Raw genomic sequence first — 10,695 nt, 5'->3', positions numbered from 1 at the left:
AGGACAAGTTAAGGGAAAGGCAAAGTCCCACAGTCCCGAATCGTGCAGGTGTGCAGTTCCCCGTAGGTGTATCCGCCAATTGCTCCGCAAGGGTAACTAGGCCGAACGGATTGGTGCCGGAGCACCAGTATACCTAACAGCGATTATAGAGTTTCGGCCATCGGAGTGTTCGAGTTGGCTTGCAAAGCTGCTCACGACAATCAGAAAACATGCATCAAGAACAGAGCAGCTTCGGTTCGGCGCTCATCAAGGCAACAATTAATTTCAGTGAGTGGCAAAGTGTTTCACCGGCACGTCCCATTAAATGTAATTTACTGAACAACATGTCACAAGCTGGATGGGAAGAAATTTTCCAACTGTGAAAGCTGTGGCGAGTAGCAAACGCAATAACTAAACAGGAAGGTTTAACCGAACAAGATGGGAATATCGAGTGATAACAAAAACACAACACCAAAGGTTCTTTTCAGAACCATCAACATATTCATAAAGAGTAAACAGTAAACTAATCCATTTTTCAGGTAGATAGGTAGGTGTTCACGTAGAAGAAGACAATAAAACAATATATTTAAAATATATATTTAACAAAAGCTGTCCCCTTTGTATAGTCCTATGTCACTCCGGTTATGTCCCCGACATTACCCACCCGTCTTTTTTCACAAAATGTAGTTTGCGGTATAGAAGCACGTCGCACACAGTCTTAACATCGACGCAACCAGACTTCCTGTGCGCGCGCTTTATTTTCGAGAAACGAGTATCGATTTTCTGTTCCGCACAACCCTTCCACGTGCAATCGATGATATCGAGCTTTAGCAAACGGACTTGGGATTGGTTCTTTCACTTTTCTTTCGTAAAATATTGAGAGGTGTTCAGACTTCCACAACCCCTTCATGTGCAAGCGATGAATACAGATTTTCTGAATCTAACGCAATACAGATTCCAATACAGATTTTCTATTTTCTCTACAGATAAAAAATATTTTTTTAGCTCGGAAATACAGATTTCAATGTGGCTACATTGACCTCAACATGAGCGATACACATGTGTTGCATGCATGTAAGAGAAGCTCGCGCATTAGTGCTCGCGAGACTTTCTCGTGTACCTGTCTCAGAGTGACATTTGGTGCTGTCGGAGGAAGTTGTGCTTCTGGTGTTAAAATTTTAATCTTCGTAATATGGCACGTAGAGCAATTAGTGATGAAGAACCGTTTCACATAAATATCGCTGCTAAAGTCATCCAATCAATTCATTCATTTGTTGCACACAGCTCGCAATGATTGTGTGAGATACGAGGCTGAATAGGGCAAAGCACATTGTCTCTTCTACGTGCTGTGTGAGATCTCAGAAGGCCTGACCAAATGTCACTTTGAGGTAGTTGCACGAGAAAGTCTCGCGAGCACTAAGGCACGAGCATCTCTCCGTGTACCCAACACATGTGCATCGTTTGCATCGAAACGCAACGAGGCATTTTTGAACACATCACAACATTTTACGTAATAGAAGAGAAAGAGCCAATCCCAAGCTCGCGTGCTAAAGCCCGGTCTCATAGCTCGTACATGGAAGAGTTGTGAGGGAGAAAAAAATAGTGGGTTATATATGATATAACCGCAAGGTTCACGTGGAACTACCTTAGCTTAGCAATCATTCGTTTGTATTGATTAAATTCTTGATTGAATGAAACAGTTTCCAAATTCAATTGAGTTCAATATATTTGCTCTGTGAGTGAAAAAAATGAACAAATGCCGTGTAAAGTCAATTCATTTATTGTGATTGATTGTTCTTCGTTACAAGTAAATTTAATGACGGACCTTTTACGTTTGGTATGATGACTAGAACAAAATATATGTACGGAAGAATTATCAAACGTTTGATGAACCAGCCTAAGGCTGAAAATCTTTCCAATAAAGACAAAAAAAAATTATCAAACGATTATTTTATTTTACATTTCCCTCTGAAGTTTACATCCCAAAAGTGTACATACTTCTCGAATCTCGAATTTGCTTGAAACTGGGAAGTTCATTCGCTGCTAGTGTCTGCACGATTTTCCCAGGTTCCTAAGTTTAGAAGATCATGTTAGGACAGACATATTCCACTCTGCACAAAGGCAAGCGAGGACAAAAGTACTCGCAGTTTGCATTTATTTGCAGAGCCGATTTCCCCAGAAACCTCGGTTTTGAAGTCTGTGTTAGGGAAACACATTTCAATCGGAACAAAAATACCCCCGATTTGTATGAATTTGCAATGCCGATTTCCCCTAGGCTGCTTGGTTTTGATGGCTGTGTTAGGGAAACCGTAAATCGGGCCAATCAAAACGATGCAGTTAGGGCGTTTAGATAACGCCTAATATTTTACAGTTATTCAATTGTTTATCTAATGAAAAACAACATTTTGTTAGTTGCGATAGATGCGTAGAAATATTCCCTATCAAGTGATGCAAACATCTCTCCTATCCAGTACGAAATGTTCGAGCTATAAGCATTCGAAATCTTTCATTTTTTCTTGCATGTTCTGTGTTTAGGTTTTCATTTTACCCTCCATATATTCCGGTTAGACGTAGTCCCACGTCAAAATCTCCGTCTACCCGTATACCCGGCTCTCGAAATTTAAGCGCGCACAGGAAGTCTGCTCGCTCGGCTGCCTTCTGCCTCGCTCATTTATTGCAGACAGCTCCCAATGACTTTGTGGGATGCGAGACTGGCTAACGCAAAACACACTGTCTCTAGACTAAACTGACCAGACTGACTGATTTCGGTAGGAACGAAAGTTCCCCCTACTTATATATATTTGCAATGCCGTTTTTCCCCAGACAGCTTGGTTTTGATGTCTCTGTTAGGGAATACATTTTGGTAGGAACAAAAGTTCCCCCTACTTTTATATATTTGCAATGCCAATTTTCCTTAGGCAGCTTGATGTCTCTGTTAGGGAATACATTTCGGTAGGAACGAAAGTTCCCCCTACATCCATGTAATTGCAATGTTTATTTCTCCCAGGCAACTTGGTTTAGATGTCTCTGTTAGGAAACACATTTCGGTTGGAACAAAAGTTCTTCCTTCTTTCATGTATTTACAATGCCGATTTCCCCTAGGCAGCTTGGTTTTGATGTCTCTGTTAGGAAACACATTTCGGTTGGAACAAAAGTTCTTCCTTCTTTCATGTATTTACAATGCCGATTTCCCCTAGGCAGCTTGGTTTTGATGTCTCTGTTAGGGACCCGCCGCATGTGTCGTCAACTTCCACCAATCAAAAGTGGGTATTTACGTTAGGATAGGGGTTGAGATTTTTCAATTTTTCGATAGTTAGTTTCATGACATATATTATTTTCTTCAATATAGAAAATTGTTATGGAGTGCCGAAAATGATTCACGCTAAAATTTCATCAATCCCTCATGAAATGACTGAGCAATAGGCGTTTAAAATTGGACAGTTTTTAAGATGTGCTCGATATTCGATTTTCAATTTGTACCCCAATATGTTCTCGATAGACGTAATCCTACGTCAAAACCTGGGTGTATGCTACATGCATGAAGGACAAGGCGCATTCGACCTCGATAAACAAATTTCGCATGCGACTTTAATTGAACGTTGTATCACACGCTGCAAACCTGTGTTCAATCAACAATAGGAAACAACAGTGTTGTACATTGTTGACCCAATGGAAATGCGGCTTAACAGATGCACACAGTTACAACGATGAAAATGAAACATCGCGAGAATGACCGTTTATGAAAAATCGTTTCTTGCCTCTCGGTCGGTGCATCAGAACAGAGCCGATGCTCACGAGAGCAAATTGACGAATTTACGTTAGATTTACAACCACATGGCCCAGCGAGTAAAATGATAAGAATACGAAAATCATCATTTCACAATATGATATGTATGTTATGAGAATGGCTTGGTATAAGTGTTGTAACTTTCGGTCCCTACATAATCGATGATATTAGCCAACTTAATATGATATCGATCTAATCGCCATTATCCACAGTATTCATAATTTGTATGCATTATCAAACTCAAAATTTTCGAAGATTATCTATGACTTTGGTCAAACCGCGTGTTGAAACCTTTGTAAATATAAAAACTCTAATTTTCTAACCATTTACTGATTGATAGTGATTACTTTGCTTGTAGCTGGTTCTTTCAAGAGCAGCTTGGGTCGTTTGATCTTTGGGGAAACTCTAAACTGTAAGGCCATCTACACAATAGGAAACCTAGGTTGGAAACCAACTTAACGAATGTCGAAATAAAGTTGAGAGCATGTGTAATCAAATGGAACCATGCACACTGGGCAACTGGCAACTTAGGTCGAACCAAGTTTTTCGATTCAACCTAGCATGTCGAGTCGCGCGCGATGTGTGTTGGCAATCTTTTTTGTTCAATTGCTGTTGACATATCAATTTCTGCTTTCGTTGAGTTTCAATCATGGATGCCAGGGAATTTTTTCAGATGTATTCACATGGTAAGCAACAATCATATTGAAGGAGGCTAAAATTCATAACATAATTTTGAACAATGTAAGATTGATAAATTATTCAAGGTTTATAATAATTGTTTTATATCTTCTTGAATGGCGTTAACGTTCCCTGTGGAACTTTTGCCGTCTCAACGTATGCATTAACTAGCGTCATTTATTAATACTTATTGAGATTTCTTAAGGGGGTATTCTAGTCTAGAAATCTGAAAAAATCGATTTTTTTTTTACCATATTTCTGTAGTTTAGGCATTCAAGAATATACTCTAGAAAGGACTTATCGAAAATCCTATTATTTACCTAGTTAGAGCCATCTTAGTGATGTGGTATCTAACCTGTTACGGCCATCACAATGAACTTCAAACGCGTTTCTCTCGGAACTAGTTTTTTTCTAACTGGCGTACACGATATCTCAAGTTCTACTGAACCGATTTATGTCAAATTTATATGAAAATAATCTGCATACATCTCTCTATTGCATGAACCAATAAAAAATTATAACTTTTTAATTTTACTATTTTTAAAAAATCGGTAAACGCAAAAAAAACGTTTTAAACAGCATTTTTGTTTTCAAACGGCCGCCATTTTGTTAAAACCCATGTTTTTGACTTGTCCGAGGTTCATGCCATAGCGACATCTTTACTGATTCAGAATCTGTTCGATTTTTTTGTTTCAGATAACCAGAAGAACTGGAATCGTGTACGCCATGGCACAACTTTTTTTTGAACACCCTCACTTCACCAGCATGTAACTATTCTAATTATGAATATTTTTTTTCCGTCCTATTTTTGTTTTATTGTTGAAAGATAGATAAACGAATAATGATATAATGGATAGTAAAAATATTCTTTGTTTTATTTTTACGGAGTTCGAAAAAACGTCCGAAATTCGTGTCTCTACACTAGAATACCCCCTTAAGCCAAATAACACGCCTTGAATGTATTCCGAGGGGCAAGCTCTAGAATACGTGTGACCACGGTGCAAGTCGAAGGAAATTTTTCTGACGAAAAATCCCCCGGCCAGAACGGGAATCGAACCCGAACACCCGGCATGATAATGTGAGGTGCTAACCACTCGGCCACGGTTGCACTTAATTGTTGTACGGTATAGAGCATTTATTAAACTTACCTTGAGGTTTTGAAGTTTATTTCAATAAATGTGAACATACATATTGTGCGATCACGAACTAAATTTTATGAGTTTAGAAATAATGTGATAAATGTTCCATGAAAGTGGAATAGAAAGATTTAAATGCCAAAAAAAGGGTGGGTAAAATCTATGATAACCGCAAGGTTGACGTGGGACTACCGTCGGCTTAGTAATCATTTGTTTGTATTGATTAATTGATTGAATGAAAAAAAATCGGATTCAAATGAATTCAACATATTTGCTTCGTAAGTAAAGTATTTGGACAAACGTTATGTAATGTAAGGCACCTCGGTTTTGATGGCTTTGTTGGGTAAACAGTAAATCGGGCCAATCAAAACCGGGCAGTTAGGGCGTTAAGATAGAGCTTGAAATTGTACAGTTATTCAATTGCCTATCTCAGGAAGAATAACATTTTATTAATTGTGATAGATACGTAGAAATATTTCCTATCAATTGATGCAAACATCTTTTCAATCTGTTTAGAAATGTTCCAGTTATAAGCATTCGAAAACTTTATTTTTTCTGCATGTTCTGTGTTTAGGTTTTTATTTTATCCCCCATATATTCCGGTTATACGTAGTCTTACATCAAAAATACGTATCTGTCGAAGAGTGCGCTACTTTTTAAAATATTAAAAAAGAAAGTTCATCAATATGCGGCTACCCCAAATCTTCCCATTACTATATAAACAAAAAGTGTGATGAGCTGATGAATGTGTTCGCGAAACATTTCGTTGCTTGGGAATCGAAATAGCTTGTGTTGCAGTCGGTAATCCTTGACCCACGATTTGAACAGCAAGGATTCGAGGATGATGGCCTATTCAGATCAACATATCAAGCGATAACGAGAAAAATTCGAAACGTATCCACTGCTTCCGTCACAGCATCGAGTACAGAGAATGCGGGAGAACGTTCAACCATTGGCAATTCCACGTTATGGGAAGATTTCGACAATGCAGTCAGCAAGCTTCAAGTGAAACAGAACCGTTCAACATCTGTTCCTTGTGAACGACTTTTTTTCGAAAACAGGGAATATTGACGTAGAGCTACGTCTTTCATTAAGGGGGCCAAATCAGAAAACAGGTCACGTTTTTATGAAATAAAGTTAACAATAATAACTATTTTTGCCGCGAACGAATTTTGGCGATTTACATACTAAACGAATCGGAAATTCCGTAAGATTTGTTTAATATGCTATACATTAGAATCCTCTGGTTTATAAATGGTTAAAATTCATTAAAACTTTAAGCGTTTCCATTTTCCCATACATTTGTTCTGTCCATTTGCGTGCTTTCCCGAATAGAGCTGTCAATAATGAGCAACTTATCGACGACCAACGGAGCGGAAATCGTCGGATTTAAAGTCACCGTGAACAAAGGAAAAGTAGAAGAATGAAGGGGAATACTTGCCTAGAGTATAAACAGTGGATCTCGCTGAGGCAAACTTTAGAGGCGAATGAACTGCAAAGTTTAAAGCCTCTTAAAAACAAAGAAAGGAAGAAAAGGCAAGCTTTCATTCGGCATCGGACTGTTGAGCAATCCAGTTCACTTTGCTTTCGCTGCGCTTCGATCTAAGATTGGACCCCACCAGTGGTAATCCAACTTGGATATCGTCGTTTGCTTTTTCTGTTCGTTTTTCGCGTTATTCGTATCGTGTGTTTTTCTTTCCGCATCATAAAATGGACGCTTCGCATAGTGTGTGATGAGCAAGAAGAAGAGGAAGGCAGGCTCGAGCCCTGCAAAAAACAAACGCATTGCCAGAAGCAATAACATTTCGAGGCAAGCGTCATCTGATTCACGCGATGTTGATGCAGTGAAAAGTGCTCGCACTGAACCGAGCCTTCGCGAGTGTGACACCGCATCGAACAACAGCGAAGTAGGCGATTTCGGCGCATCGGTCGAAAATGTAAACGCCGTTACCCAGGCAGCAACGAAAATCAAGCACCCCCCGCTGATGGTGAAGGCGGTCGCTCTTGACAAACTCATCAGCGAATTCGCATCGATGGGTGTTACAACAGAGTACAAGCTGTATGGCACAATTAAGTCTTTTTCCAAGCAGTTAACATTGTTTGTTTTTCGTCATCATAAGGGCTGCCTTTGAGAATGCATCAATGCATTAAACTGACGTTATAGCGAAGCAGACGTTAAGGTGCCCCAAAGCATTATAGAATAATATCCGAAGGTATAAACAAGCGACTTATATAAAATAACAGCGTAGTTCTACGTCAACAATGCGGTCGTATCATGAACACAACCTCCTATAATTTTTTTTACTGAAAACCGGAGTAGGATGACGTGGAAGTACGTTTTAGGGAAACATATTCCGGCCTGCACAAAGACAAACGAGTACAAAAGTACTCTCAGTTTGCATATATTTGCAATGTGGATTTCCCCAAGTATCTTTGTTTTGAAATCCAACACATTTCGGTGGGAACAAAAATACCCCCTACTTACATGTATTTGCGAAGCGTATTCCTCCAGGTACATTAAATATGAAGTCCTTGTTAGGGAAATACATTTTGGTGTGAACGAAAACACCCTCTACTTGCATGTATTTGCAAAGCGGATTCCCCCAGGCACATTGATTTTGAAGTCTGTGTTGGGGAAACCGTAAATCGGGCTAACTGAAACTTGGCAGTTAGAGTGTTTAGATAACGCTTGACATTTTATAGTTATTCAATTGTTTATCTCATGGAAAATAGCATTTTATTATTTGTGATAGACGCGTAGAAATATTTCCTATCAATTGATGCAAACATCTTTCCGATCTATTAAGAAATGTTTAAATTAAAAGCATTCGGAATCTTTCATTTTTTACTGCATGTTCTGTGTTGAGGTTTTCATTTCATCCCCATATACTCCGGTTAGTAGCATACACGTCAAAAGGAGAATGCGTAACTCTCATTTGTCAATTTTTATAATAAAGAACTCAATTTGTTTGTTTCAGCTTTGAAGTTTTGGCTAATTATTGTGAAACGATGTGCAACCGGAAACCTTCGATTGTGAAGTGGCCGTGAAAATCAAGCGAGGGAATGACACCGAGATAAAAGTCTACATTGATCACTAAAGACAAAAGTAAGCATATGACACTGATAAAAAGGGAGCGGATGGCACTAAGACAAAAGTCTTACATTTTTTTCGCCCAGTTTTATGAAAATAATATTTCCCAAAAATCTACATATGCTATCATACTGAAATGTCTTCACATACTTTATAATGTCTTCAAAATGTCTTCACGAAGTCAAATGTCTCCATAATAAGTTAAATTTCTTCAAAATGAAGACATGTTTTGAAACCTGTCATCTCTGGCTGTAGCAAATTTGGAAGAAGTACATCTAGGAATGCCATACAAACAGATTTTTCTGTTATAGTGCAAATTGTATTTCAAAGGGTCCATTTTGATTCAATTGTAGAGTTTTAAAAAGTTGCGCATGCATTCAATTTGATACTATTTGCAAAACTAATTACTTTTGTTCCCTAAATTCGTTCGTGACACGTAAAATCTATGATTTCATTCAATTGATAATGAAACGGCATCACTACCAGTGGTTATGCAGTTCATGATGGCGGATGAAAACTTAACGATTTCATCCCGTTTGAGTTTCCTCAATGTGTAGAGCTGAGTTGGAGATGCGATTGACATCACCAATATAGATCTGGTTGCGGTTGCCCAATGTGTAGAAGGCCTAACTCGTGACGCGGACACAATACAAAGATGGATACAAAATGACGGACTATATGGTGGAAAGGCACGTTGCAAAATCACTGACGGAATGGCGAAAAAAAAGATTTACGACAGAAACAAAATCTAACGAAATACAAAAAAATACCGCGGTCTGGATGGCCACACAATTCACACTTAAGAAATAAGTGTTTTACATGTACTTCTGTTTTTTTATTTACAATTTTTGGTTTTTATGGCTCGAGTTCACCGGCATCGTTGCGGCCGATCGCTGCGTTGATCGACTTCCGGGACGATGGCTGGAACTGGCAATAACAGGAACGGGACGACTTGAACGAAATACAGAACTGCGGGACAATCAAACGACGAAAAACAAAACTTTCACGATCCACGGCCGGATATGATGATGGCCGGTATTACTGATAGACCATAGGGTCGATATCGACTGAGGATTTGTTCGCACCAAATAACTCGTGAAAATCCACTCTTTTCCGGTTCCGGTAACACTTCTTAGGAGCCTAGCAAATTTGCGTAACTAGCTCATTTGCACGGATAATTAGATCCCTTTTAGGTTGCGGGATTTTACTTTAAAAAATAATTCGCAGTGATATCCCTTGCGACCGTGCACTTCCAGATCTTCGCGAAGACTCATCGATTCTCCCTAATTTTCTCCTCTCAACGCTTTTTCTTCTTTTTCAAATTCCTTCCAACAATTGAATCTCTCGACCCTATTCAGGTTCCCTGGTATTTTCCCATCAAGGATCATTTCCAATTCGCCCCAGCCATCTCTCTTTCGCTGCGACGACGATAGTCAAGATGATGACTAGGACAGCACAGCGACTACACAGCTTAAATCAATTGGTTTCGGTTGGTGTCACGCCTATCATCTAAAAATTTAAGGTAGCATGCTATACCTTGACACTAAAACTAACACATGTTTCCGCATAAATGAATAAATAGATAAATAAACGATGAACTGAATAAACAAAACAAGCAAGTGTAAATAAGCTTTGAATGTATAAATAAATAAATAAATAAATAAATAAACAACTGAGTAAATAAATAAATGTGTAAATAAATATATTTTTTTTACTACTAAATAAATACAACAAAGCTAACTAACAAAAAAATAATTCTTTGTGAAACACCAACCTGGGGGTCTACGATTAACTGTTTATTTGATTTATTACAAAAATTGGACTCATACGTCATCTTTTCTACGACCGTAATTCACAGACTCCCAATACTACGTATTTTTATTGTCATATGAGAAATAACATTAAGTCAAACACAAGATGTGGACATGGACTGTAAATTTCTCAAATGGCAAGACAGCACGAACAAATACTTTACAAAATGTTGTTGTACAATATTGGTATGGTCCAAACCGACGGTTTGCCTT

The sequence above is a fragment of the Toxorhynchites rutilus genome, chromosome 3 (genome assembly GCF_029784135.1).
Source record: "Toxorhynchites rutilus septentrionalis strain SRP chromosome 3, ASM2978413v1, whole genome shotgun sequence".
Taxonomy (NCBI): domain Eukaryota; kingdom Metazoa; phylum Arthropoda; class Insecta; order Diptera; family Culicidae; genus Toxorhynchites; species Toxorhynchites rutilus.
The sequence above is the reverse complement of the archived record's forward strand: the minus strand, read 5'-3'. Positions refer to the sequence as shown.